The sequence below is a fragment of the Sinohyriopsis cumingii genome, chromosome 7 (assembly GCF_028554795.1).
Source record: "Sinohyriopsis cumingii isolate HCF-2022 chromosome 7, ASM2855479v2, whole genome shotgun sequence".
Lineage (NCBI taxonomy): Eukaryota > Metazoa > Mollusca > Bivalvia > Unionida > Unionidae > Sinohyriopsis > Sinohyriopsis cumingii.
Window position 1 is genome coordinate 112,705,925 of NC_142967.1, and position 27,768 is coordinate 112,733,692.

Below are 27,768 nucleotides of genomic sequence, written 5' to 3' on the forward strand. Positions count from 1 at the left end.
AGGCTGATCCCAGCTTAAGTAGAATATGTGCCAGGCTGATCCAAGCATGAAGAATGTCTTCTGATTTAAATTACAAGCAATGTACCCTAACAAAAATCGTATCACTTAGGTTGTTCCCACTCTGCAAGACTTGAATAATCTGCCCTGGTCCCAGCTTAAGTAGAATTCAATTCCACTACTAAATGCACATACAGTTTGTTTGTGATTGTTTGTGTATATATGTGTGCTATCAGCAACCCGTTACTGCCAGATGGAGCACCTACAGTGAGGTGAACTTATAAACACCACCTCAGTGCAAAAGGTCATGCTAAAATCAGGTACTCAGGTTCTTAAATGTTAAACCATCATTTTGGCAAGATGCATCTCAACCGTTTTCCTTGTGCTTGATTCTTTCAGTAAAACTGCTTATTCCTATTATCTTGATCTGACTGTTTCTCCCATCAATGTCCACTAGCAACTGTTGCCAAGGAAAGTCATTGCCATATTTTCACCTGAAATTAAAAAGCAAAACATCCTTATTTCTAAGGTAGGGATCTTCCCTGTGATACAGTGAATGTTTGTTAAGAACATTGACAATAAAATTCGTAAGAATAGATATTTTCTAAAAAAGCAAAATAAAGTAGCACTCTGAACAGTGTAAACCCTATCTATCTCCATTCAAAGTAACTTAAATCTCATGCAAGGCACATATTTTTTGTACCCATGATGCATCTGCATTTCTGAATATCTACTTGGAAAAGAAATTCTTCATAACCATGATTAAAGCTCATGTGTACAATGAATATGGTTGCTTGCACTGAATATGGATGTTTCCACTGACAATGGATGCATGCGCTGAATATGAATGCTTGCACTGAGCATGGATGCTTGATTTGCAAATTGTACATGGTTGCTTGCACTGAATATGGATGTTTCCACTGACAATGGATGCATGTGCTGAATATGGATGCTTGCACTGACAATGGATGCTTGCACTGAACATGGATGCTTGATGATGTGTACATTGAACATGGATGCTTGATTTGTAAATTGTACATGGTTGCTTGCACTGAATATGGATGTTTCCACTGACAATGGATGCATGTGCTGAATATGGATGCTTGCACTGACAATGGATGCTTGCACTGAGCATGGATGGTTGATGATGTGTACACTGAACATGGATGCTTGATGATGTGTACACTGAACATGGATGCTTGATCATGCGCACACTGAACATAGATGCTTGATCATGTTTACACTGAACATGGATGCTTGATGTGTAGATTGTACATGGTTGCTTGCACTGAACATGGATGCTTGATTATGTGTACACTGAAAATGGAGGTGGCACTCTACAGTTTCGCATTTTGCATAGGGTTAGAAATTTAAAGAAAAACAATTTCCCCAGGTTTCCTCACTGGTTATACTGGTTATTTAAAAAAAAACTCTGTCTCTCTTTGGTATTGTTCAAAGAACCTTTAATTCACTTTATTTTGGTATATGATTGATGGGTGTAATATGGGTTACAGAGTATACAGTTTCGCCTTACTCCAGATATGCACCATTCAAAAAACTGCTATCTCCACTTGGCCATTTTCACTTTTTGGACATCAGAGGTAAACTGTTAAAAAAAGAGCCAATAACTTTTTTTACATTTTATATTGGTAAGTCAAACATTGCACTTTCAGAAGCTGGTGTTGTCTAGTCAGGCAAAATTCATTCTCCTTTTTTATTAGGTGCTAAAGATCATGTTCTTTAGACAATTCAGGCTGATTATGTTAGCACAAGGGAGCAATCATTTTAGTTAGCAGTCTGATTAGATCCTGTAAAATTTCATAAGTTGTTGTTGTTGTTCTAGGGTTTAACGCCCTTTTTCAGCACAAGATATACATGGCAGCCAGTATAAATGGTGGAGGAAGAACCCTGGAAAACCCAGGGAAGAACCACTGACCCACGAGAAGCTACTGGCAGGCTTTCCCACGTACCCTTGCTAGCTGAGCCTTGGAATCGAACCCATGCAGACAGAGGTTATATGGCAGTGATCCGGAATGGTGAGTGCTTTAGATCACTCGGCCAATCGGGGCCCCATTTCCATAAGTACATTATCCAAAGAAATGTAAACCACATTACATCATCATAGCATAGAGGTATGCCAACATCCTCTCCACTGTACATATTGCAAATGCAAACAACTTCACCTTACATGTCACTCTCTCAAAAGTATATAATAACTCATGCGCATATGTAGTATTATTGTATCGATTAATTTTGATTGCATGGCTGAAAAATTTAAGTCACAAGAATCAAAACTGTCTTTTGAGTAATTCTCCTGTATTCCCCCGCCCCAACAGAACAATATTTATTAGCATCTGAGTCTTACATGATCAAGCATCCATGTTCAGTTGACACATGATCAAGTATCTATGTTCTGCGCAAGCATCCACTGTCAGTGTAAGTCCTCAAAATGTAGTCAAGTCCTTAAGATGCTGGTGTGCAACCAAAGTCAGGTCCTCACAAGTATACCAAAACACACACATACATGCACACACAATCACACGTGCAAGCAGGAACATCTTGGAAATCTCAAAGGCATCTAAACACACTTTCAATCTGGTAGTGTATGACAGTGGAAACATGATCCAGCATCTATGTTCAGTGGAAACATGATCAAGCATCCATGTTCAGTGGACACATGATCAAGCATCCATGTTTAGTGGACACATAATCAAGCATCCATGTTCAGTGTACACATGATCAAACATCCATGTTCAGTGTACATATGATCAAGCATCTATGTTCAGTGGACACATGATCAAGCATCTATGTTCAGTGGACACATGATCAAGCATCCATGTTCAGTGGACACATGATCAAGCATCCATGTTCAGTGTACACATGATCAAACATCCATGTTTAGTGGACACATGATCAAACATCCATGTTTAGTGGACACATGATCAAGCATCTATGTTCAGTGGACACATGATCAAGCATCCATGTTCAGTGTACACATGATCAAACATCCATGTTCAGTGTATACATGATGAAGCATCTATGTTCAGTGTACACATGATCAAGCATCTATGTTCAGTGTACACATGATCAAACATCCATGTTCAGTGTACACATGATCAAACTTCCATGTTCAGTGTACACATGATGAAGCATCTATGTTCAGTGGACACATGATCAAGCATCTATGTTTAGTGGACACATGATCAAGCATCCATCTTCAGTGGACACATGATCAAGTATCTGTTCAGTGGACACATTATCAAGTATCTATGTTCAGTGGACACATGATTAAGCATGTTCAGTCGACACATGATCAAGTATCTATGCTCAGTGCAAGTATCCATTGTCAGTGCAAGTCCTGAAAATATAGTCAGGTCCTCGAGAAGCTGGTGTGCAACCAAAGTCAGGTCCTCGCAAGTATACCAAAACAAACACACATACATGTACACACAATCAAACACGCAAGCAGGAACATCTTGGAAATTTCCAAGGCATCTAAACCCACTTTCAATCTGGTAGTCTATGAGTACCATATTTACAGATTATTATGCGTTCTATTTTTCACTAAAAGAACAATAATGCGCTGTGATCTTGAAAATAAGGTCCCAGTCACTAAAGCCTACTCGGACCATGTAGCCTTGAAATTAAAGTCATCAGACTCTACTCAAGTTCTGAAGCCCTCTCAAGGCATCAAAATATCTAATTTGGTCTGTTTTGCTTCAATAGTTCTTTAAGATATCTTGCTTACATGGTCACATTGAGAGAAACTGCCATATGCACCCTTCTGTACAAAAGTAACAGTGACAAGTCAATGTCACCAATATACAATCAGCGTTTGGAAACCTCATAATGGATCTATACACCAAATTTCATAAAGTTTCATTACACTATTACCTTGACAATCAGGTCTGGGTGTCACGGCCACCATGCCTTATTTAGATCTTGGAATCCTCTCAAGGTATCTAAATATTTAATTTGGGTTAACCTGCAATGAACTGTTCCCTAATCAAGGTGGGATCTTGAAGTCTTGTAACATTGCTTCACCTGATGGAAGTAAAAATAAGTGTTGGCCTCATGGATGGATTCATGTCATGGACAGGTTCATATCATGGATGGATGGATGGATGAATACAGAGTGCCTCGGTTTAGTGACTGTTATTTCCCCTCTGTCATCACTGCTGGAGGTATTGGAAGATGGCTTTGATCAGCATTTCCATTATTTGAGCAAGCTGAATTAGAACATAATTTTGTAATGGAGATTTTGCTGTAGGATGTTTCTATAATTTACTTGATTGTACAGTTATAGGAATAAATTACATATTTACAGGGACTAACAATCATCCAACCAAACAGAATTACCAACACAGATGACAGGTAACAAAAATTTATATTTGATATTGTTTTGCAAGAAATTCCCTACTCACCATGTCATCAGTAACTGTTTCCCCATTTAAGCATTACAAATAGTCAGACTGAAGAACCCTTACTTGGAAAAGGAACACAGTTACATACAACTAATGTCTGACATGTACATACAAATAACTGCCTTCTTGTTTTAACGCAGAAATATGATGTAAAGGTATCAAAAATTATATAAAGTTTGTACAAATGGAAGAAATGAACACCATGCTAAACTCTTAAGGAAGATAACCCTTCTATGGATCTGATTACAATGGCTTAAAAAGAAAAGATAATTTTATAGCATGTTAAAGGAAATTAAAACAATGAAATGTCATGTGATTTGTGAACTTGGTGTACTGGTACCTCAGCCAGTTTAGTAATACCTCAATTAGTGTAGCAGTACCTCAAGTAGTATAGCTGTGTCTCAAGCAATGTATTAATATATCAGTTAGTGTTCCAATACCTTGATTAGTGTAGCAGTAGCTCAAGTAGTACAGAATTACCTCAAATTGTGTAGTAATATATAAATTATTGTAATAATAACTCAATTAGTATAGTAATACCTTTAACCAATATGAACTGCTTATATGTATTAACATAACTTCATTTACATATTACTGAAGGTGTCTATGGTGAAAAAACATTATACTATGTCAGCAAACCTGCACCATTTAGTAAAAGTGCAGAGTTGCCTCCCTTACACTTTGCAATGAGACATGCCTGGGTTAATCACAAAGAATCAACTGTAGACAAGAATCCCTTGATAGGACTGATGGTCTACTGGGCGAAAAAAAAAATTCACCAACTGAAGACCATTTCTTCCTTTTAACTCCTGAGTTTTGAAACTATCTTGGGTATTTTCCAGCAATAACAAAATTTTCAAATTAGATGAAGTTATGAACATATTGGATGTCAGACTGGCACTGTTTTCTTTTAGGACAAAGTAAAAATCACTATAGGTATTTTAGTCTATCGCAATGATCATTCATTCAGGGGAGTAGTGACCAGAAGGTTGTCTTGACAGCCATTATATTGGAAATGAGGTCAGTACCATTTACATTTAGGATGAACTAGACATCATGAGAAGTACTGTAGTGAAAATCTCATGCTATGACCTTCCATGTAGGAGGAGTTGCAATACAAGATTTTTCAAGATGGACACAAAGGAGGACATATTGGACATTATATCAGCAATATTTTCTTTTAAGTCTAATGATATTATAAAAAGTCAAAATGAGAAAACCATGCTGATATGACCAGTCATTTAGTGAGAAAACCATGTTTATATGACCAGCCTTTTAGTGAGAACCCCATTTTTAGATGACCAGTCTTTTAGTGAGAACCCCATGTTGATATGACCAGTATTTTAGTGAGAAAACCATGTTTATATGACCAGTCTTTTAATGAGAATTCCATGTTGATATAACCAGTCCTTTAGCGAGAACCCCATGCTGATATGATAAGTCTTTTAGTGAGATCCTCAAGTTGATATGACCAGTCTTTTAGTGAGAAGCCCATTTTAATCTATGACATGGTATAGCCTTCATGTATAACCATAGTAAGGCTTTCTGATATAGCCTTCATGTATAACTGTAGTAAGGCTTTCTGGTATAGCTGTCATGCACAACCGTAGTAAAGCTTTCTGGTAAAGCTTTCATGTATAACCATAGCAAGGCATTCTGGTATAGCTTTCATGTATAACCATAGTAAGGCATTCTGGTATAGCTTTCATGTATAACCGTATTAAGGCTTTCTGGTATAGCTTTCATGTATAACCGTAGTAAGGCTTTCTGGTATAGCTTTCATGTATAACCGTAGTAAGGCTTTCTGGCATAGCTGTCATGTATAACCGTAGTAAGGCTTTCTGGCATACCTGTCATGTATAACCGTAGTAAGGCTTTCTGGTATAGCTTTCATGTATAACCGTAGTAAGGCTTTCTGGTATAGCTTTCATGTATAACCGTAGTAAGGCTTTCTGGTATAGCTTTCATGTATAGCCGTAGTAAGGCATTCTGGTATAGCTTTCATGTATAACTGTAGTAAGGCTTTCTGGTATAGCTTTCATGTATAGCCGTAGTTAGGCTTTCTGGTATAGCTTTCATGTATAACCGTAGTAAGGCTTTCTGGTATAGCTTTCATGTATAATCGTAGTAAGGCAAACTGGTATAGCGTTCATGTACAACCGTAGTAAGTCTTTCTGGTATAGCTTTCATGTATAGCCGTAGTAAGGCTTTCTGGTATAGCTGTCATGTATAACCGTAGTAAGGCTTTCTGGTATAGTTGTCACGTATAACCATAGTAAGGCTTTCTGCTATAGCGTTCATGTACAACCGTAGTAAGTCTTTCTGGTATAGCTTTCATGTATAGCTATAGTAAGGCTTTCTGGTATAGCTGTCATGTATAACCGTAGTAAGGCTTTCTGATATAGTTGTCACGTATAACCATAGTAAGGCTTTCTGCTATAGCGTTCATGTACAACCGTAGTAAGGCTTTCTGGTATAGCTTTCATGTATAGCCGTAGTAAGGCTTTCTGGCATAGCTTTCATATATAACCATAGTAAGGCTTTCTGGTGTAGCTTTCATGCATAACCGTAGCAAGGCTTTCTGGTAAAGCCTTCACGTATAACCGTAGTAAGGCTTTCTGGGTTGCTCCACAATTTTTGTTTGCCACGATTAATTAATAAATCCTGGTGTTTTTTCACATGTTTCCCTGAGGTATATAATATGCAAAAGGAAAAGTCATTTACAGTAAACATAAGGCCTACAAATGTGATCTACTCCAATGAAGGGGGATGTGTGTGTGTGTGTGTGATTTGGATTTTTAACATAGCTTAAATGCTTTTCACTCGTATTGCTAATATGTCTGCAGTGTGGCAGTTAAGATTGATGTCTAGCACTAGGGTGTCATGCACCAGACATGTAGCATGATGTCCCACCCAGTCACATATAACTGTAGTAAGGCTTTCCGGTATATCTTTCATTTATAACCGTATCAAGGCTTTCTGGTATAGCTTTCATGTATAACTGTAGAAAGGCTTTCTGGCTTGCTCCCCAATCTTTCTTTGCCACGATTAATTAATTAACATGTAGCATGATGTCCCACCCAGTCACATTATCTTGACAACAGGCTGACAGGTCCCAACGCTAAACCCTTAATGCTGAGTGCCAGGTGAGGCAGCTGTTAGTACCATTTTTGAAAGTCTTTGGTATGACTCGGATGGGGATCGAACCCACGACCTCCTGCATCCAAAGCAGACGCTCTAGCCACTAGTCCACCGGAGCAGTATGACATGGGATAACATAACATTTAAGAGCGACTTCTGGATCCTAAGGAATTTCAATTAATCAATAAAATTGAATGCATAGAGTTTTAGATTTAAAAACTGTGAACTCACTTTCTTATGAGCATTTCTGAACTCCTTTGAGGCAAATTTATTTTATTTTTTTGAACAGTATGCACAAACTACCAGTAGCTTAAGGTATAAAAATCCAATCATACATGTTTTGTATTATCACCTTACAAGACATTACAGAAAAAAGCCTAAGTCAGGTCTATTGACCTTAAAATAAATGTCCGATGGCCAAATTAAATTTCCATATCAACATGACAATCCCTTTAAAAGAACTAGTCTTAAAAAGATTTTCAAAATGGCCATCATGTTGGCAGTTTGATCATCACCATTTTTATTTATGACCTACTCAGTATAATTAGAAGGCTTTAACTGAGACCATCATGTCACTCTGACTATCAATTCAAGTGAAGGACGAAACAAAATTATCAAGTTAGCCACCACATTGAATGTCAGATCATAACAGACACAAAGAAAGATAACCTTTGCAATAAAAGATAGCAATAAAAACCAGCACCACTAATATGATGATGATAGGGAGAAGAAATAATAAAAGTGCTCTCTCAGAATATACTAATGTTAACAACAGAACAGAAACGATTCAGTACACGACAATATCTACCTTAACTTAAATCAGTTATGGATATTTCATATCTCCCTTTGTATGTCATTTTCCAGTCCATGCATTTGTTGGTAGTTTAGATGTCTGTTGCTTTTTCCACAGCTATATTTTGCATTAATTTTCAAGTGTGTACAAAGAGTTTTCACTCCACATTTTCCTTTCATTTTCCATTGTGTTCCTTTTCCAATGGAGAATATGTGTTTTATTTTCAGTAAGTGTATTTTCCAGTCCTGATCTAGAGAGAGGTGTCTGCATTTTCCAGTGTTGCATTTGTCTTTTAATTTCCAGTGTATGCATTTGCCAAACAGAGTCTTTAAATTCTATCTTATTTTATTGTGTTTACAATTTCCATGTGTGCAATCTGTGTCTTTCATTTCACACATCAATAATTGTCTATAGTCATGGATGGATGGATGCCATGGTGGCTATACTGTGTCAATCATTTCACACATTAATAATTGTTCAGAGTGATGGATGGATGAATGCTACGGTGGCTATACTATGTCATTCATTTCACACACCAATAATTGTTCATAGTGAAGGATGGATGAATGCCACGGTGGCTATACTGTGTCATTCATTTCACACACCAATAATTGTTCATAGTGAAGGATGGATGAATGCCACGGTGGCTATACTGTGTCATTCATTTCACACACCAATAATTGTTCATAGTGAAGGATGGATGAATTCCATGGTGGCTATACTGTGTCATTCATTTCACACATCAATAATTTTTATAGTCATGGATGGATGGATGCCATGGTGGCTATACTGTGTCATTCATTTCACACATCAATAATTATTCATAGCCATGGATGGACAGATGCCATGGTAGCTATAATGTGTCATTCATTTTACACATCAATAATTGTTCATAGTCATGGATGGATGGATGCCATGGTGACTATGCTGTGTCATTCATTTTACACATCAATAATTGTTTATAGTCATGGATGGATGGATGCCATGATAGCTATACTGTGTCATTCATTTTACACATCAATAATTGTTCATAGTGATGGATGGATGGATGCCATGGTGACTATACTGTGTCATTCACTTCACACATCAATAATTGTTCATAGTGATGGATGGGTGGATGCCATGGTGACTATGCTGTGTCATTCATTTTACACATCAATAATTGTTTATAGTCATGGATGGATGGATGCCATGATAGCTATACTGTGTCATTCATTTCACATATCATTAATTGTTCATAGTGATGGATGGACGGATGCCATGGTGACTACGCTGTGTCATTCATTTTACACATCAATAATTGTTTATAGTCATGGATGGATGGATGCCATGGTGACTATGCTGTGTCATTCATTTCACACATCAATAATTATTTATAGTCATGGATGGATGGAAGCCATGGTGACTATACTGTGTCATTCATTTTACACATTAGTAATTATTCATAGCCATGGATGGACAGATGCCATGGCAGCTATAATGTGTCATTCATTTTACACATCAATAATTGTTTATAGTTATGGATGGACAGATGCCATGGTATCTATAATGTGTCATTCATTTTACACATCAATAATTGTTTATAGTCATGGATGGATTGATGCCATGATAGCTATAATGTGTCATTCATTTCACACATCAATAATTGTTTATAGTCATGGATGGATAGATGCCATGGTATCTATAATGTGTCATTCATTTTACACATCAATAATTGTCTATAGTCATGGATGGATGGATGCCATGGTGGCTATACTGTGTCATTCATTTCACACATCAATAATTGGTTATAGTCATGGATGGATAGATGCCATGGTGGCTCTAATGTGTCATTCATTTTACACATCAATAATTGTTTATAGTCATGGATGGATAGATGCCATGGTATCTATAATGTGTCATTCATTTTACACATCAATAATTTTTTTATAGTCATGGATGGATGGATGCCATTGTGGCTATACTGTGTCATTCATTTCACACATCAATAATTGTTTATAGTCATGGATGGATAGATGCCATGGTGGCTCTAATGAGTCATTCATTTTACACATCAATAATTGTTTATAGTCATGGATGGATAGATGCCATGGTGGCTCTAATGTGTCATTCATTTTACACATCAATAATTGTTTATAGTCATGGATGGATAGATGCCATGGTATCTATAATGTGTCATTCATTTTACACATCAGTAATTGTTTATAGTCATGGATGGATGGATGCCATGATAGCTATATCGTGTCATTCATTTCACACATCAATAATTGTTTATAGTCATGGATGGATAGATGCGATGGTGGCTCTAATGTGTCATTCATTTCACACATCAATAATTGTTTATAGTGATGGATGGATAGATGCCATGGTGGCTCTAATGTGTCATTCATTTTACACATCAATAATTGTTTATAGTCATGGATGGATGGATGCCATGGTGGCTATAATGTGTCATTCATTTTACACATCAATAATTGTTTATAGTCATGGATGGATAGATGCCATGGTGGCTATAATGTGTCATTCATTTTACACATCAATAATTGTTTATAGTCATGGATGGATGGATGCCATGGTGGCTATAATGTGTCATTCATTTCACACACCAATAATTGTTTATAGTCATGGATGGACGGATGCCATGGTGACTATGCTGTGTCATTCATTTTACACATCAATAATTGTTTATAGTCATGGATGGATGGATGCCATGGTGACTATACTGTGTCATTCATTTTACACATCAATAATTTTTTATAGTCATGGATGGATGGATGATATGGTGACTATACTGTGTCATTCATTTTACACATCAATAATTGTTTATAGCCATGGATGGACAGATGCCATGGTAGCTATAATGTGTCATTCATTTTACACATCAATAATTGTTCAAAGCCATGGATGGATGGATGCCATGGTAGCTATACCTTGTCATTCATTTTACACATCAATAATTGTTTATAGTCATGGATGGACAGATGCCATGGTGGCTATAATGTGTCATTCATTTCACACACCAATAATTGTTTATAGTCATGGATGGATGGATGCCATAGTGACTATGCTGTGTCATTCATTTTACACATCAATAATTGTTTATAGTCATGGATGGATGGATGCCATGATAGCTATACTGTGTCATTCATTTCACACATCAATAATTGTTCATAGTGATGGATGGATGGATGGCATGGTGACTATACTGTGTCATTCATTTCACACATCAATAATTGTTTATAGTCATGGATGGATGGATGCCATAGTGACTATGCTGTGTCATTCATTTTACACATCAATAATTGTTTATAGTCATGGATGGATGGATGCCATGGTGGCTATAATGTGTCATTCATTTCACACATCAATAATTGGTTATAGTCATGGATGGATGGATGCCATGGTGACTATACTGTGTCTTTCATTTCACACATCAATAATTGTTCATAGTCATGGATGGATACCATGGTGAATATACTGTGTCATTCATTTTACACATCAGTAATTATTCATAGTCATGGATGGATGGATGCCATGGTGACTATGTTGTGTCATTCATTTTACACATCAATAATTGTTTATAGTCATGGATGGATGGATGCCATGGTGACTATACTGTGTCATTCATTTTACACATCAATAATAGTTTATAGTCATGGATGGATGGATGATATGGTGACTATGCTGTGTCATTCATTTTACACATCAATAATTGTTTATAGCCATGGATGGACAGATGCCATGGTAGCTATAATGTGTCATTCATTTTACACATCAATAATTGTTCAAAGCCATGGATGGATGGATGCCATGGTAGCTATACCTTGTCATTCATTTTACACATCAATAATTGTTTATAGTCATGGATGGACAGATGCCATGGTGACTATACTGTGACATTCATTTTACACATCAATAATTGTTTATAGTCATGGATGGATGGATGCCATGATAGCTATACTGTGTCATTCATTTCACACATCAATAATTGTTCACAGTGATGGATGGATGGATGCCATGGTGACTATGCTGTGTCATTCATTTTGCACATCAATAATTGTTTATAGTCATGGATGGATGGATGCCATGGTGACTATACTGTGTCATTCATTTGACACATCAATAATTGTTCATAGTGATGGATGGATGGATACCATGGTGACTATGCTGTGTCATTCATTTCACACATCAATAATTGTTTATAGTCATGGATGGATGGATGCCATAGTAACTATGCTGTGTCATTCATTTTACACATCAATAATTGTTTATAGTCATGGATGGATGGATGCCATGGTGGCTATACTGTGTCATTCATTTTACACATCAATAATTGTTTATAGTCATGGATGGATGGATGCCATGGTGACTATACTGTCTTTCATTTCACACATCAATAATTGTTCATAGTCATGGATGGATGCCATGGTGAATATACTGCGTCATTCATTTTACACATCAGTAATTATTCATAGTCATGGATGGATGGATGCCATGGTGACTATGTTGTGTCATTCATTTTACACATCAATAATTGTTTATAGTCATGGATGGATGGATGCCATGGTTACTATGCTGTGTCATTCATTTTACACATCAATAATTGTTTATAGTCATGGATGGATGGATGCCATGGTGACTATGCTGTGTCATTCATTTCAGACATCAATAATTGTTCATCGTCATGGATGGATGGATGGCATGGTGACTATACTGTGTCATTCATTTTACACATCAGTAATTATTCATAGTCATGGATGGATGGATGCCTTGGTGGCTATACTGAATATAACACTGCCATTATTTCTTCATTTCAGACCAACATCACAAGAAGTCATTTAGTGAAAACACTATGCAGATAAGAACATCTATGAAGTAGGAGTAATAATGACAAGATTTTCAAGATGGCTACCATGGTGGGCAATCTGTGTGGCCGATGGCAATATGCTCATCGGGGTCAAACAACTTCACACAGTGTATTCCAGCAAAAAAACCTCTTTCAATCCAACCAGCTATTCAAAAGGAGAAACAATGAGATTTTCAAGATGGATGTATGCCATCTTGGATGTTAAATCTGTACCCTTTACATTGAAGATCAGCTTGACAGCACAGGAAGTTATTTAGTGAAATGCATATTGATGTGAAAATCCAGAAATAAAGGCCACCATTGTACCTATAATGGATGTTAAAGTACCATTTTCATTTTAAGATCAACTTGGCACAAGTCATTTAGCGAAAACTCCATGTTTATGTGACAATCCGTGCAGCAAGAGTAGAAATAAAAAGATTTGTAAGAAGTTTAATTTTTTGGCAACATATTCTTTATGTATCTTTCCAACATGTGTAGTAAACATTCTATGAAGATATAAATATCCACTCAGTAGGATAAATGCCAAGATATTCCAAATAGCAATCATAGAGGCAATACTGAATATCAGATCAGCCCTATTTTCATTCAGGACTAAATAGACATCATATGAAGCCATTCAGTGAAAACAACCATATTTTCAAGAAGATATTGACAACAAATTTTTCAAGTGTGCACTGGATTATCAGATCAGCAACATTTTTGTTTAGGACCAAGTTTACATCAAAAGAGGTCATTTGGTGAAAACCCTATGTTAATATGACCATCAACTGAAGGGAAGTGACATTTAGGAAAAGTTGTGATAACATGATTTTTAAAATGGCTGACACTGTGGACATACTGGATGTCCAAAATCATTTTTTTCATTGAGGATCAACCTGAACTTCAGATGAATGTGTATAGAAAGAATGGTGTCAACCTTCCCAGTAGCTCAGTGTAAACAAACATGTGCAAAGAATGATGGATGAAAGTCCACCACATAAGCTCTTTATAATAATTACCTATTCAGTACAGGAGAAATTATATTCCAAGGTGGGACCCAAGCTGCTTTCATCATATCTAAAAATATAACAAACAATTGAAAAGAATGAAATGATGTCAATTATATCAATCATCCTTAAAATGATATATGTAATGTGTGTGTAATTTAGATTTTTAATTTAGCTTGAACAATTTTTGTCATATCGATACAATGTCTGCAGCACAGCTGTTTATAGTGATATCAGCACTAGGGCTTCAGGCTGCAGACTTATAGTCTGAACCAGTAAAGTTCAGCATCTGAGGCAGATGTTCTAACTCTTAGGACAGCAGAGAGGTATAATCTGTAATGTGTTTAAATTAAAATTAAAACTAAAGGAGTCTGTAAAAGCAAAAGAAACATCTAGGCAACTTACCTGACATTTTTACAAAGATGATATATGTACAGTTAATACACATCTAACCAAGCAGTCTGATATGTTTATCATAATTCGTAAAGACGTCATGGATGGTTTTGGTACGCTCTGAAAATGAAAGTAAACTGGAAGAATTATTGAGAAAGAAACAGTGAGATTGATAGCCTGATGGCTACCATGCTTTATACAGACATTTAGAATGCTTTGGAGTCATGCTCAAAATAAAAAGTGTGATGTGAAAGGAATGTTGGAATGAAGGAAGGAAGTATTGATGAACACATTTCTATACATTAAAGCCAACAAATTTTTAATAATGAAAAGCATATCTGGGCTACTGGTGTAATATGTTTATCAAGTTTAAAAAAATACCTTGAATGGCTTTTGAGTTACAGTGAACCTGCCTTAACTGTTCGCTTGTATTATGCAATCACCTTCTTCAAAATTCACTTTACTTAGATAAACGATTGCTGAAATAAACCTCCATTAAGCAACTGCCTGTTTTAGAAGTTCACTTGTCACTTTCTGCTAGTGGCTGCTGTCACAAAATTAAACTCTTTTATTTATTGAATACATGTACTCAGGTTTCGTTTTTTGTGTACAACGATACCCGAGGGTGATTTATGTATATTGTGTCGTATTTCAAAATAGTGAGCTTGGTTCATCCCATGCCACATGTGCGATTCGTGCTCTTGATGGGATGAAATGGATGTCTACATTGCACAGACTGTATGTGTATAAATACCTCACCATATGTACATTTCTTTACAATACGAAATAGTCTTGTCAGTGGGCAGTCTGCTTCAAGGACTTGCACATCTTCAACTGTAGGGCTGTCTAGCATATGTGACCGGAATGTCTAGTGTCGATGTCCGGAGGCTCTACTGTCTGGAATGTCTACTGTCTGTGACTGGATTGTCTGATATCTGGGGTGCCTGGAATGTCTACTGTCCAGAATGTCTATTGTCTGTGACTGGAGTGTCTCTGTCTGTGACCAGAGTGTCTGTGTCTGAAGTGACCAGAGTGTCTAATGTCCAGGGTGTCCGGAAGGTCTAATGTTCGGAGTTATCCTAGTGTCCAGAGTCTATAGCAGCTGTGAAGCTGGACTGTAGCAGCCGTGGAGCTGAAACAGTGTACTGATGGTGGAGTGTATCTCCGTACATGTAATTTCTTAGCCATGGGCTAATTTTGGGGTTCGTAAAACCCAGTGTTTCTTTCGGGACTGTAAAGAGAAGTTGTCTATCTGTCCCTCTTTTTTATCACCATAATTTCGCTACCTGAGTGAATGCATTTTACTACATGAGTAAAATTTGACATCGTTTACTACCTGAGTAAACAATATCCATCGTTTCATTATCAAATTGTTGTGAACCATTCATCCCTTGTCTTTATATTTGCTATATTAATTTATTTGTATTTTTCATCATTAATTTGGTGCATTCTTATGTTTATCAAATCCAATATTTGGATTATATATATTAGCACATTTTCATAATTAGTTACTCATTCAAGTCTACCATTATTAAACATTGTATTTATATCATCGTCAAAAGTGTTCTGCTGCAAATCCGAAAATTCCACCGGTTATATCATTACAGCTGCTTGGAATGGATTTGACTACATTACTTAGAATGGATCTGACTGTACATTACAAAGAATGGATTAGACTGTACATTGCTTGGAATGGATTTGACTGTACATTACTTGGAATGGATTTGACTGTACATTACTTGGATAATACATTTGTTATAACGACCGATGGATGTATGGAAAAATAAATGAGAATACAATAAGACTAGTGAAGCTGAAGAACTCTTGATAGCAAAGGTACATGTGAAAAACAAGACTAAACTGTTCATCGAGATTTAAAGTTATCACGGTCTGAATTATGGTCTGTAAGCAAAATCTCATGGAAATTAATTGAATGATGGATAGTTAGATAAATAAACTAACAACAGGAACAGGTACATCTAGAGCACAAATCTTTTCATAGAGATATCATGAATGTTTCTGAAGTTGTGCTCTTGAAAAAAAAAAGCATGAGAAACATATGTACAGAGGATATTTTAGTATAATATGTACAGAGGATATTTGATTCCAACTTGTTTAGCCTGATGTAGAGGGTAAAACCTTGCATGAGGTTGGTGAAGGCTGGAAGGTTATGTGTACATTAAAACAAGAGTCCCTCTAAGGGTCTGTAGCTCTAATGGCTAAAAAGAATTTCCAGGAATTAAAGATAACACCACATTCATTCTTTTTAACTGCTTAACCATTTCTGATATTCTTTACTAATACAATTTTCAAATAAGCCATTGCTGCAGCCATATTGGATGAAAAAACTGGCACCCTGTTTCACTTAGAATAAAGTCCACATTTATAAGACATTTGGTGATATCAGGAGAGCACCATTTTCATTTAGAACCAACTTGACATCATAAGACATCTTATAGTCACAAACCAGTGTTGAGATCTAAACTGAAGATATGGATAAGTTAAAATTGTCCCTGAATAAGGAATTAGGTAAGTGACACATGCATATAAGAATATGCATGCTTTCTTTTAAGTCTGCTGAAAGAACAAGATAGGGATATATTAAGGCCATCAGGACAATGCATATTTAAATGCCGTATCAAATGAGTTCATTCCATGATTCAATGCAAAACAAGAATGCAGTTTGTATTTATTATATATCCTCTCAATTTACACTTTGTAAATAGTGCTAGCATTACAGTGTTAATGAAATTCAAACATAACTGAGATCATACAAGTCCGAGTAGATGCATCTAAAAATATTTACATGCAGACATCAAAGAGAGCACCTACATGTAACCAGTTTCAATTTGTGATACAGATATATGGTTCAAACAAATATAATCAATGTCAGATCAACCACGCAATACTAAATGAACATACATGCCACCTCCCAGATGTATAGGTGTAATTATTGCTATTATAAAGGGCCAAAAAAGCACAACCTGGTTCTGCAGCTCGTAAAAATTATTGTCATAAACTGCAAAATCTATATGGATTAGATCTAGAATACAAACACAAAAAATATATTCAGCAGTCACTTCAACTAGCCTACATGCGTAATGTACACAAAAAGATCATGATAGGAATCCTACAATGATCATAGTGAAATGCTCAGGTGTATTACATTACTCACATATTCTTCTTTTAAAGTTTGTAAAGCGGTGTTGATTTGTCCCTTTTTCTGATATGATGTTTTGAAGTTTGAAAAGATCCATCTGCTCTAATATTTTCTATCATATACCCTCCACAACTCACTTTGTAAAGTGTTCCACTTAACATGTGGTGAAATTTTCTTTAAAAACTTCACTAACTAACTAGCATATCAATCAAATGAATCTGTTAAACAAAGTTCACTTTTGAAGTAACATGTCTGTTCTCTTGGAAATGGATCATATACAGTTGCTTTAAATAGCAAATAAGGAAAGTGAATGTATGCTATTCTTACACATCAGTCACCTTTTAAAATAATATTCTCAAATTTATATGAGTGAAATTAAAGAGAAAATTGACAAAACAACTTGTATTGCTTTATTTTAATTTTAATGTTATTTTTTAATGGAGCAGAAAAGCACAATTCATATATAGTTTAGCATAAAATGTAATCTGTTAGAAAAAGTGTAATGATTATGCCAAAAGTATAATGCTTGGCATGTACGAATGAGTATATCATAAAAAGGAAAATCAATATTCTTGATTTTTAAATACAAAAATGAAAATTTTAAATTTGTTACATATTTAATAGAAAACCTGGAAATATCATTTTATTTGTCTCATATAAATATATGTTTACCTCTGAGGAATTACGGTCTTTCTATTCTAATTCCGATCTTTGCCATCTAGATGATTTAAGCATAATCAGAATATTTGGATTGATGCTGAACTGGTGACATGTCAGTCACAGTGTACTCCATGAACCATTGATTGCTGCAGCAGAAATTATTGCTCCTGTCTCACATCTCACTTTGATTTTCATTTCATCATCACACTCTTTTTACAATAATTTCCCTATTTTATTCTACTACCGGCACTTTTTAGCTGTATGTTACTGTGTTAATCAAAAGAACATAAGCTCCACACCACTCATTAACTGTCTAGTCCATGTTCAAGATTAGTGAATAAAAATTTAAAAATTTCTGAAACCCATGTAATAAATTTTAGTCAAGTGATTGCGAAAATTACCACCACTGTTTAATCTTTCTACATTGATATTAAATTCTTACTAAATTTGCCTAAAATAAGAACATGCTGGCTCGCACAGGTGACATTTGTACCTTTAATTAAAAATCAATATTATATGGGTTGAATGCATGCATATACTACCCAACCTCCAATCATGGACAAGTGCTTATGAAATATAGTGATAAAAGTGCAAGTGCTCTCTATCTCAAACATTCATACACAAACACATGGAATAAGTAAACAAAACATTACGGTATCACACCTTAACATTACAGTGGTTCAAGGTATCACACCATGCCATTCCAGTGGTTCAAGGTATCACACCTTGCCATTACAGTGGTTTGAGGTACCAAAAATTGCCATTACAGTGGTTCAAGGTGTCACTGTACAATTTAGTTTTCCTAAATATCATCTATATTTCAAATTCTAACACAATAATAAAAAACAAAGGGGAATACTATGTTTCTCCTCTTAATTATCCGTTGTAACAAATATAAACAAATCAGCATGCCTAATGTAGCATTTTCTTATACTGAACACCTGTCTTGCTAGTAATTACAACTAGTATGGCATGTAAAAACAACTGACTGGTTCAATAAGGGTAGCAACACCTTGAACCAATATGGTTCCAGCCTGGAAGGTTCTGTGTCAGCACACATAACAATATTTAGCAAATTTTGGAGTTGTCTACCTTACATCATCCACTGTGACTTTGCAGAGTTGCAGACAGAACTACAACTGGAATACTTTTACTTCAACTTTTGAAGAAAATAGGCTTTAAAAAGTAGAAATTGTTAAACAATATTCTGAAGAAAGTTTTAAAATTTAAATCTTTTGTTCCTTTCTTGATCACAAATAAGAAAGACTACAAAACTGTTTTTGTCTTAATATCTAGATAAGACAATGGATTATTATTTACTTAATACCCTGACCAAATGAAACTAGCCCCTCTATCAAGCAGGAGATATTTACTTAATACCCTGACCAAATCAAACTAGCACCTCTATCAAGCAGGAGATATTTATTGAATACCCTGACCAAATCAAACTAGCCCCTCTATCAAGCAGGAGATATTTACTTAATACCCTGACCAAATCAAACTAGCCCCTCTATCAAGCAGGAGATATTTATTGAATACCCTGACCAAATCAAACTAGCACCTCCTCTATCAAGCAGGAGATAATTACTTAATACCCTGACTAAATCAAAATAGCACCTCTATCAAGCAGGAGATATTTACTTAATACCCTGACCAAATCAAACTAGCCCCTCTATCAAGCAGGAGATATTTACTTAATACCCTGACCAAACCAAACTAGCACCTCTATCAAGCAGAAGATAATTACTTAATACCCTGACCGAATCAAAATAACACCTCTATCAAGCAGGAGATATTTACTTAATACCCTGACCAAATCAAACTAGCCCCTCTATCAAACAGGAGATATTTACTTAATACCCTGACCAAATCAAACTAGCCCCTCTACCAAGCAGGATATATTTACTTAATACCATGACCAAATCAAACTAGCCCCTCTACCAAGCAGGAGATATTTACTTAATACCCTGACCAAATCAAACTAGCCCCTCTATCAAGCAGGATATATTTACTTAATACCATGACCAAATCAAACTAGCACCTCTATCAAGCAGGAGATATTTACTTAATACCCTGACCAAATCAAAATAGCACCTCTATCAAGCAGGAGATATTTACTTAATACCCAGACCAAATCAAACTAGCCCCTCTATCAAGCAGGAAATATTTACTTAATACCCTGACCAAATCAAACTAGCCCCTCTATCAAGCAGGAGATAATTACTTAATACCCTGACCAAATCAAAATAACACCTCTATCAAGCAGGAGATATTTACTTAATACCCTGACCAAATCAAACTAGCCCCTCTATCAAACAGGAGATATTTACTTAATACCTGACCAAATCAAACTAGCCCCTCTATCAAGCAGGAAATATTTACTAATACCCTGACCAAATCAAACTAGCCCCTCTATCAAGCAGGATATATTTACTTAATACCATGACCAAATCAAACTAGCCCCTCTATCAAGCAGGAGATAATTACTTAATACCCTGACCAAATCAAAATAGCACCTCTATCAAGCAGGAGATATTTACTTAATACCCTGACAAAATCAAAATAGCACCTCTATCAAGCAGGAGATATTTACTTAATACCCTGACCAAATGAAACTAGCCCCTCTATCAAGCAGGAGATATTTACTTAATACCCTGACCAAATCAAACTAGCACCTCTATCAAGCAGGAGATATTTACTTAATACCATGACCAAATCAAAATAGCCCCTCTATCAAGCAGGAGATATTTACTTAATACCCTGACCAAATCAAACTAGCCCCTCTATCAAGCAGGAGATAATTACTTAATCACCTATTGATGAGCATCCAGGGCAGGCCACCTAAATATAGCATCACTCAAGCTTTTTGATTAGGTAATCCCTGGTAGTGGTTTTGGCATTTGTGTATATGTTGCCTGAGTTAACTTTTAAATTATGTACAACAAAGTTGTTTGATATCTGTAATAATGGGAAAATCAGAACTGGAACAGCATCTCCATGCATCAAGATGCCAGTCAAGAAATGTATCTTACTATAATGTTAAAGTCACAGGTGCTGGTCAAAGTGATGACATTGGTGACTTGGTAAGAAATCCCAGCATAAAGCAATCATGAAAGAGACAATATTGGAGCAATAGCATCAAACTGTAGCTTTACTGTAATTTTAAACTTCACTTTTAATAAGGCTTGGAACTCTACCGCTGAAGTGCTTCATCCCCCATCCATCGTCTTCTGACTTTGTAGACCAGTTCATGCTAATGAAGAAGATGAACATCTATCACAGTCATCAGAGCTAAACCCATACAAGCTTTTTCATCCCAGGATAGTGTGAGAATTCCACAATGCTGCAACAAAAGAATATAAGACAAAGGATCAAGTCTGCAGTGAAAAATGATTTTCTTTCACCCAGTTCAGAGTAATAATGTGGCCTGGTTTAGAAAGGTCAAAAATGTGATTCATGTAACTATTTAAATGAACCAAGAAAAAATGTGAAGTTAACAATTCTAAAACATAAAGTAAATGAAATAACAAATACACATGCATGTACATGTAATCCATTTGAAGTCCACTGAGGTCTGAAAAAAGCACATTTGTTCATAAAATTTATTAATCCAAGTGGAGTAAGCACTGTCCTCTCACAAATGTGTATTCCCTACTTGAAGAATGTCATGAATTTATGTTGACTGAGACATCATCATTTGTTTTCTTGGAATGTCTACAATGTTTTTCATTTGCATAATCTTTACTTGCCCAATGTCCTGATTTTCTAGCCCCATCCAACCTACATCAGTCTTATATTCAATAGTGAAGAAGTCCTCATCAATGTTGATCCAGTGCTAAATGCAGATTTATTTTAAGACATCCAACTTATCTTTCACAATACTAAGCTTTTTCTTTTCTGTACATCTCCACTGAAAAATGAAATGTCTCAATTCATTATTTATCTAAACAATTTAAGTGAACAAAGTTCTGATTTGTAAATACTCATAATCTTGAACTCTTAAACATTTTTTGGTATTGTGATCTCATGCAGGTAGCATATGAGAGCAATCAAAAGCCTTGCTTAAATCAATAAAGGAGATACATATTTGTTTCTTTTGTCTTCAAACATTTCTGATAACACATGTAAAGAAAGTAGTTGATCTACTGTTGAGTACCCAGCATGTAATCCAGCTTGGTTTCTTGCTATTATGTTGTGATGGCCAAGAAAACTTTTCATCACTGAGATCAGTATGGGGATAAACAACAAAACAGCTAAAGATAGTAATTGGTCAGTAATTTTTAGCATTGGCGTGGTCTTTGCTGTGCTTAAAAACCGGTCTCATGATTCCAGGTTAAAACATGTCTCAAGTATAAAATTAAAAATAAGATATTGGGAAAGGCATTAGTAAACTGGATGTGGTTTTAAAAATATTCATTAAATATACTGTAATTCAAAATGAGTTTTGTTGTCATTTAACACTTTAAAACATAAATTGATTTCTTTCTGAGCCATCAGTGCATTCAATATGTTATCATCACTGTCCAGCTAACTGATTTCATAACAAATTGACACATAATTGTTTTATTGTACCATATCTGTAGCTACAAATGAACATACATCAGTGACTGTCACTTTCTCCCTTGCAATTGGATAATATACTTCAGGCTGTAATGAGTCGGTTATGTTGCTAGTTTTGCAGGATGGGTACAATGTTACTGTATGCCATTGTTTGTTGACACAGAAAGTCTACTTATGACATGCTGCTGCTTATCCTTTCTGTGATCAGTTGCTGTCCAAGTATCAATAAGCAAATACCTCAACTGGTAATCTGTATTAATGGCAAGCTGTGATTCTAGGTCTTAACTAAATGAATGTGAAACCAACAATTTAATTAAATTCAATACACAATTTATTTCCCTTAAAATACAAACTGAAAATTCAAAAGACACAGTATTGTTAATTAAATGTCCAAAAATAACAAATTTTCTGAATGAATGTCATATACCAGTAATTTTAAATGTCCTATAATACAAATGATAAAATCCAGAATATTTTTGAAGGAATTCAGGAAAATCAAAGTAATGCATTAATCCATAGTCAATAAGCACTTTACAAGCTCAAATGTACAATTTAAATAATTCTTCTTGAATTATTTCTGAATTCAGTAATGCAACAGTAAACTTAATCGAATCCTAGAGACTGATCTAAAACAGGAATGAATTTACTTCTTAATAGTGTGATTCCATATATATATATATATATATATATATATATATATATATATATATATATATATATATTACAGTAAGTACATGATGCAGTCTGTGGTCACTGACCCTGACAATCTCATTATGATGAGCCACCAGACTTAGTCATTAGCATTAAAGACCAACTAAACACCATAAGAACTATTATTCTGATGAAAACCCAATGTCAAAATGACTTTCCATTAGACTGGAGTACAGAAAAGAAAGTTTTCAAGATGGCCATGTACTGGATATCAGATGATCACCATTTTAATTTCAGACAAATACAACATTACATTGTAATCCAGGAGAAGTAATGATAGCAAGGTTTTTCCACTCTGTCATCCATATTAGATTGGCATCATTTTCATTTAGAAACTAACTAAACATCATAAGAGGTCCTCTGGTGGAAACCCCATATGACTTGAAATTCATGAATGAATAGTGATAATGTAATTTTCAAGATGGCCACTGTGACAGCCATATTGAACCTCACACTGGCATCATTTGATTTAGAGCCAGTTTGATATAATTGGCAGTCTTCTGGTGAAAATCCATGTCCATGCGAAGAAGTAGTGATAACAAGAATTACACGATAGCTATTGTGATGGACATTTCCAACATAAGAACGGCACCGTTTTCATTCAGGACCAACTTGACATCATAAGAAGTCTTTGAGTGTAAACACCATGTTCATGATACCACCCAATCAGGAGGAGTAGTGATAAGACTGTCAACAAGGCTGCTGTGTGATGGTTATGTTGGATGTCACATCAGTACTATTTTCATTTAAGATAACTGGACATCATAAGACGTGTTTTGGTGAAAACCCCACATCAATATGTCTTTCAGTTCAGGTGGTAAAATTTTCAAGATGACTGCTATGGAAGCCATACTAGAATTCAAACTGGCACCATTCTTTTTAAGGACAAGCAAGACATCGTAGAACTCACATTTTCATATTATCATCCATGAGGAGTTACAATAAAAAGATTTTCAAGATGGCGTTTGTATTGGCTATATTGGAGTCTGAGTGGCACAATATTTATTTAGGACCAACTACACATCAGCTTGACCTATGAACTTTTAGTTCATATGGCCATCCATTCAGGAGTAGTTTCAATAACAAGATTTTCAAGATGGCTGCAGTGGCGGCCATTTTGGACATGGATGGGCACTGTTTGCTGGGTTCAAGAACTTCAATATTGTCATAATGTATCATATTTGAATAACTCACATGTAAGCATAATGTTGGGAAGTTCACATAGTCATGATTGAAAATGTGAAGAACAACTGTATTCATGGTATAAAAATACATCTTATTTCATGTCATTATCCTGACATATTTAAGTGTCATCAAATCCCATTCATACCATATCCAGTTCCAATAATTTTCTTATAACTTTTCATTCACAAAATCATGCCAAGCAGAATGTCAACATGCCATTTGCTTCATAATTTAAACAAGCTAAATTGGTCACATGAATAAAGATATTAAGGAAATGTGTTATACAACTGGTGGATGTTCCATTATGGGTGTATTGTCAAAGTCGCGATATTTTTCAATGTGGGTTCTTAGATCTGGAGTGTAAAGTTATAAAAGAATCCAGTCATCCATTCAAGTTTACAAAATGTGCCTTCTACTCATGGGGCATATAGTTTAAGTTTACAGAGATTGTTGTCAGTTACAAAATCATAAGAAAATAAATCATAATTATTTAATGAATCTACTACAAATCGGGCATGCAAAAATCTTAATTAAATTTATGAATTTATGAATTTAATTTTGAAACCTTTTATTAAATGTGTTGCCTTTTCATAATATTTCCCAAATTTCTTTCTTTTTTTACACTTTGATACCATACTACTGACAGTCGCAGTATTTCTCAAATGCCACAGTAACAAGACACACTTCTGGGTGCCTCATGTCAGAGGTCACCTCAAAATACCAAGCACTTTGGCACACTGGAGCTCATTACAAAGAAAATTAGGAGTATCGTATATGAATAGATTGCTGGGGTTCCACCTATAACAGTGTACATTGCTGATACCACGTGGCTACTGGACCTCTGATGTTACTGACATGTAGATTGCGAGATTTGAATAGCCTTGTGACTAGGAATGCAAATGGTGAGTTCCACATCAAATTTCATCAATGCTATAGTTTTGTCTTGTCTGTCTAAAGATATAACCACATGGTGTCAGCGAATTTCAACTTGTTGATAGTCATATGATGTTGATCCTACACCCAACAGAACTGTCCAAATATCAAACATGGGGTGGAATGGGTCATAGGATGCTCAGATTTGGTGACTACATGACCACATTCCACAGGTACTTGATTCAGGAGGAAAATAATGATAATACCCTACCCCAATTAATGTTTAGAAAAAAACGCACTTTAACAAAGATTAAAATCAAGATCTTGCCTTAGTTTGTTAAGGCTACTTCAAAGACTAAAGTCTATTTGCCTTGAACTTACTTATACTTACTGTAATGCCATTATTTTTACTGGAGTACAGCACAGGATTTTGATGGCAATTGCTAATGAAATTCCTGAGACTTGTTTTTGACATCCCATCCACGTGGACCGCATCTGAGGACTAGAAGTTAAATAGAGAAATTTCCACATACTGTTCAATGGATAGAACTGATGTCATTTACAACTATACGATGAATATCACTCGGGCGTTTCCATCTGGCCGATAAATAATTATTTCACGACCTGACTCAAATGACAGAAATGTTCTGGTCGGTGTGACATATTGTTGTTGCTATTGTTGATTTTAGATTCCACTGGTACTTTATCATAGTGGTGGAGAGTCTCCCTAAAAACAGTAATGGTCATTAATGGAGACGAATGGAGCAACAACAAATAAAATCATTTTGTACATAGGCAAGTGTATTAACTGAACACCACTTGAATATGCATTAGGGGAGACATACCATAATGGTGTGTTTGTGTGTGTGTGTGTATCTATGCATGTATCCAGTTAGGAGTCTGTTTTTGTTTCCTAAGTATGGTTTAAAATCGTTAGTTCATAAAATGGCTCGCTGCATATCACTGCAGAAAACGTTTTGAATAAAATATTACCAAAAAAAACACAACAATTTATAAAGACAGAGTATAAAATAATTATGTAATTCAACACAAACCTCCTTTAAAGCTAACTGACCATTCTTAATGAGATATATTTATTCAAAAACAAATTGCCTCTCACGAATCTCAGTTTATTGACGGAAATTGCATTTCATTCGGAAACCTCTTTTTCCGCCAAAACAGAAAAATGATAGACTGTTGCCCGATGCACCTGTGGAAAATGAGCGGGGAGATTTGGTCACATTCGGAATAAGGTCTCACTGGATAGTTTCGTATTTTGACATCCCTTAATTTATGGAGGCAGGGTCCAGTTTTTATGTACAAATATAATGGCTCAATCAGCGACCTAGTATAAAAAAATCACAAAAAATCAAATACACAAGTGAGGTCAAAAAAGTCCATATTTGTAAATACCTATATTAAAACAAAGCATAATAATAGTATTCACTTGACCAGAGAAGTCAATGGCAGTTCACAGCAGAAGAGGTTTATGCACCCCAACCTCTATTTTATACATGAATTTTTCACATCCAAATGCCATTTTGGCAGCATGTGGTGTTCACAGTGCAAACGCAAGTCCTTTCCTTGGATGAAAATTTTGAAAAACATTGTCCACTAAAGAGTTTGAGCAATTCAGAATAGTTGTCATCCAAGCCGTTTTTGAGATACTATAGTTGCCTTGAACCCAGGTGTCTACTGCTATGGGAGGCTAGCTCTTCATCCTTGCCGGCCGACTATTGGTATTTCAGTATATACATACTGCAGAGCAACTATGGAAGGTGTATATGCCTGACATCAATTTCAAGAACAACACAAGCCCAAAGCACCTAGTTCACAAATATATCCATATCTGTAAATAGTAAACAATAATAGCTGAAAAAAGTCACACCATAGCCTTAAGTTAAGAAATTTGTCAGGGGCCAATTTACGAAACTGGACCCTGCCACCTAATGCTCTTACATCCATATCTACTCATGATGAAATGTTTCAATACATATATTTCATCTTATTTACCG

At 35.6% G+C, this 27,768-nt stretch overlaps 1 long non-coding RNA gene across 4 annotated transcripts; it reads right to left on the reverse strand.

Moving 5' to 3' along the window:
* LOC149795946 (uncharacterized) lies at positions 1-26,888 on the reverse strand. 4 transcript variants are annotated; one of them, XR_016422456.1, is made up of 7 exons: positions 26,809-26,888; positions 26,145-26,255; positions 21,622-21,767; positions 14,617-14,724; positions 14,224-14,281; positions 3,892-4,226; positions 1-491 (listed from the first exon to the last, which is right to left on the reverse strand). It is a non-coding gene; the product is annotated as an uncharacterized LOC149795946 (long non-coding RNA). The 4 variants fall into 4 exon arrangements; XR_016422458.1 differs by having other exon boundaries at positions 21,598-21,767; XR_016422455.1 differs by having other exon boundaries at positions 21,457-21,767.
* Between the last annotated feature and the right edge of the window lie 880 nt (positions 26,889-27,768).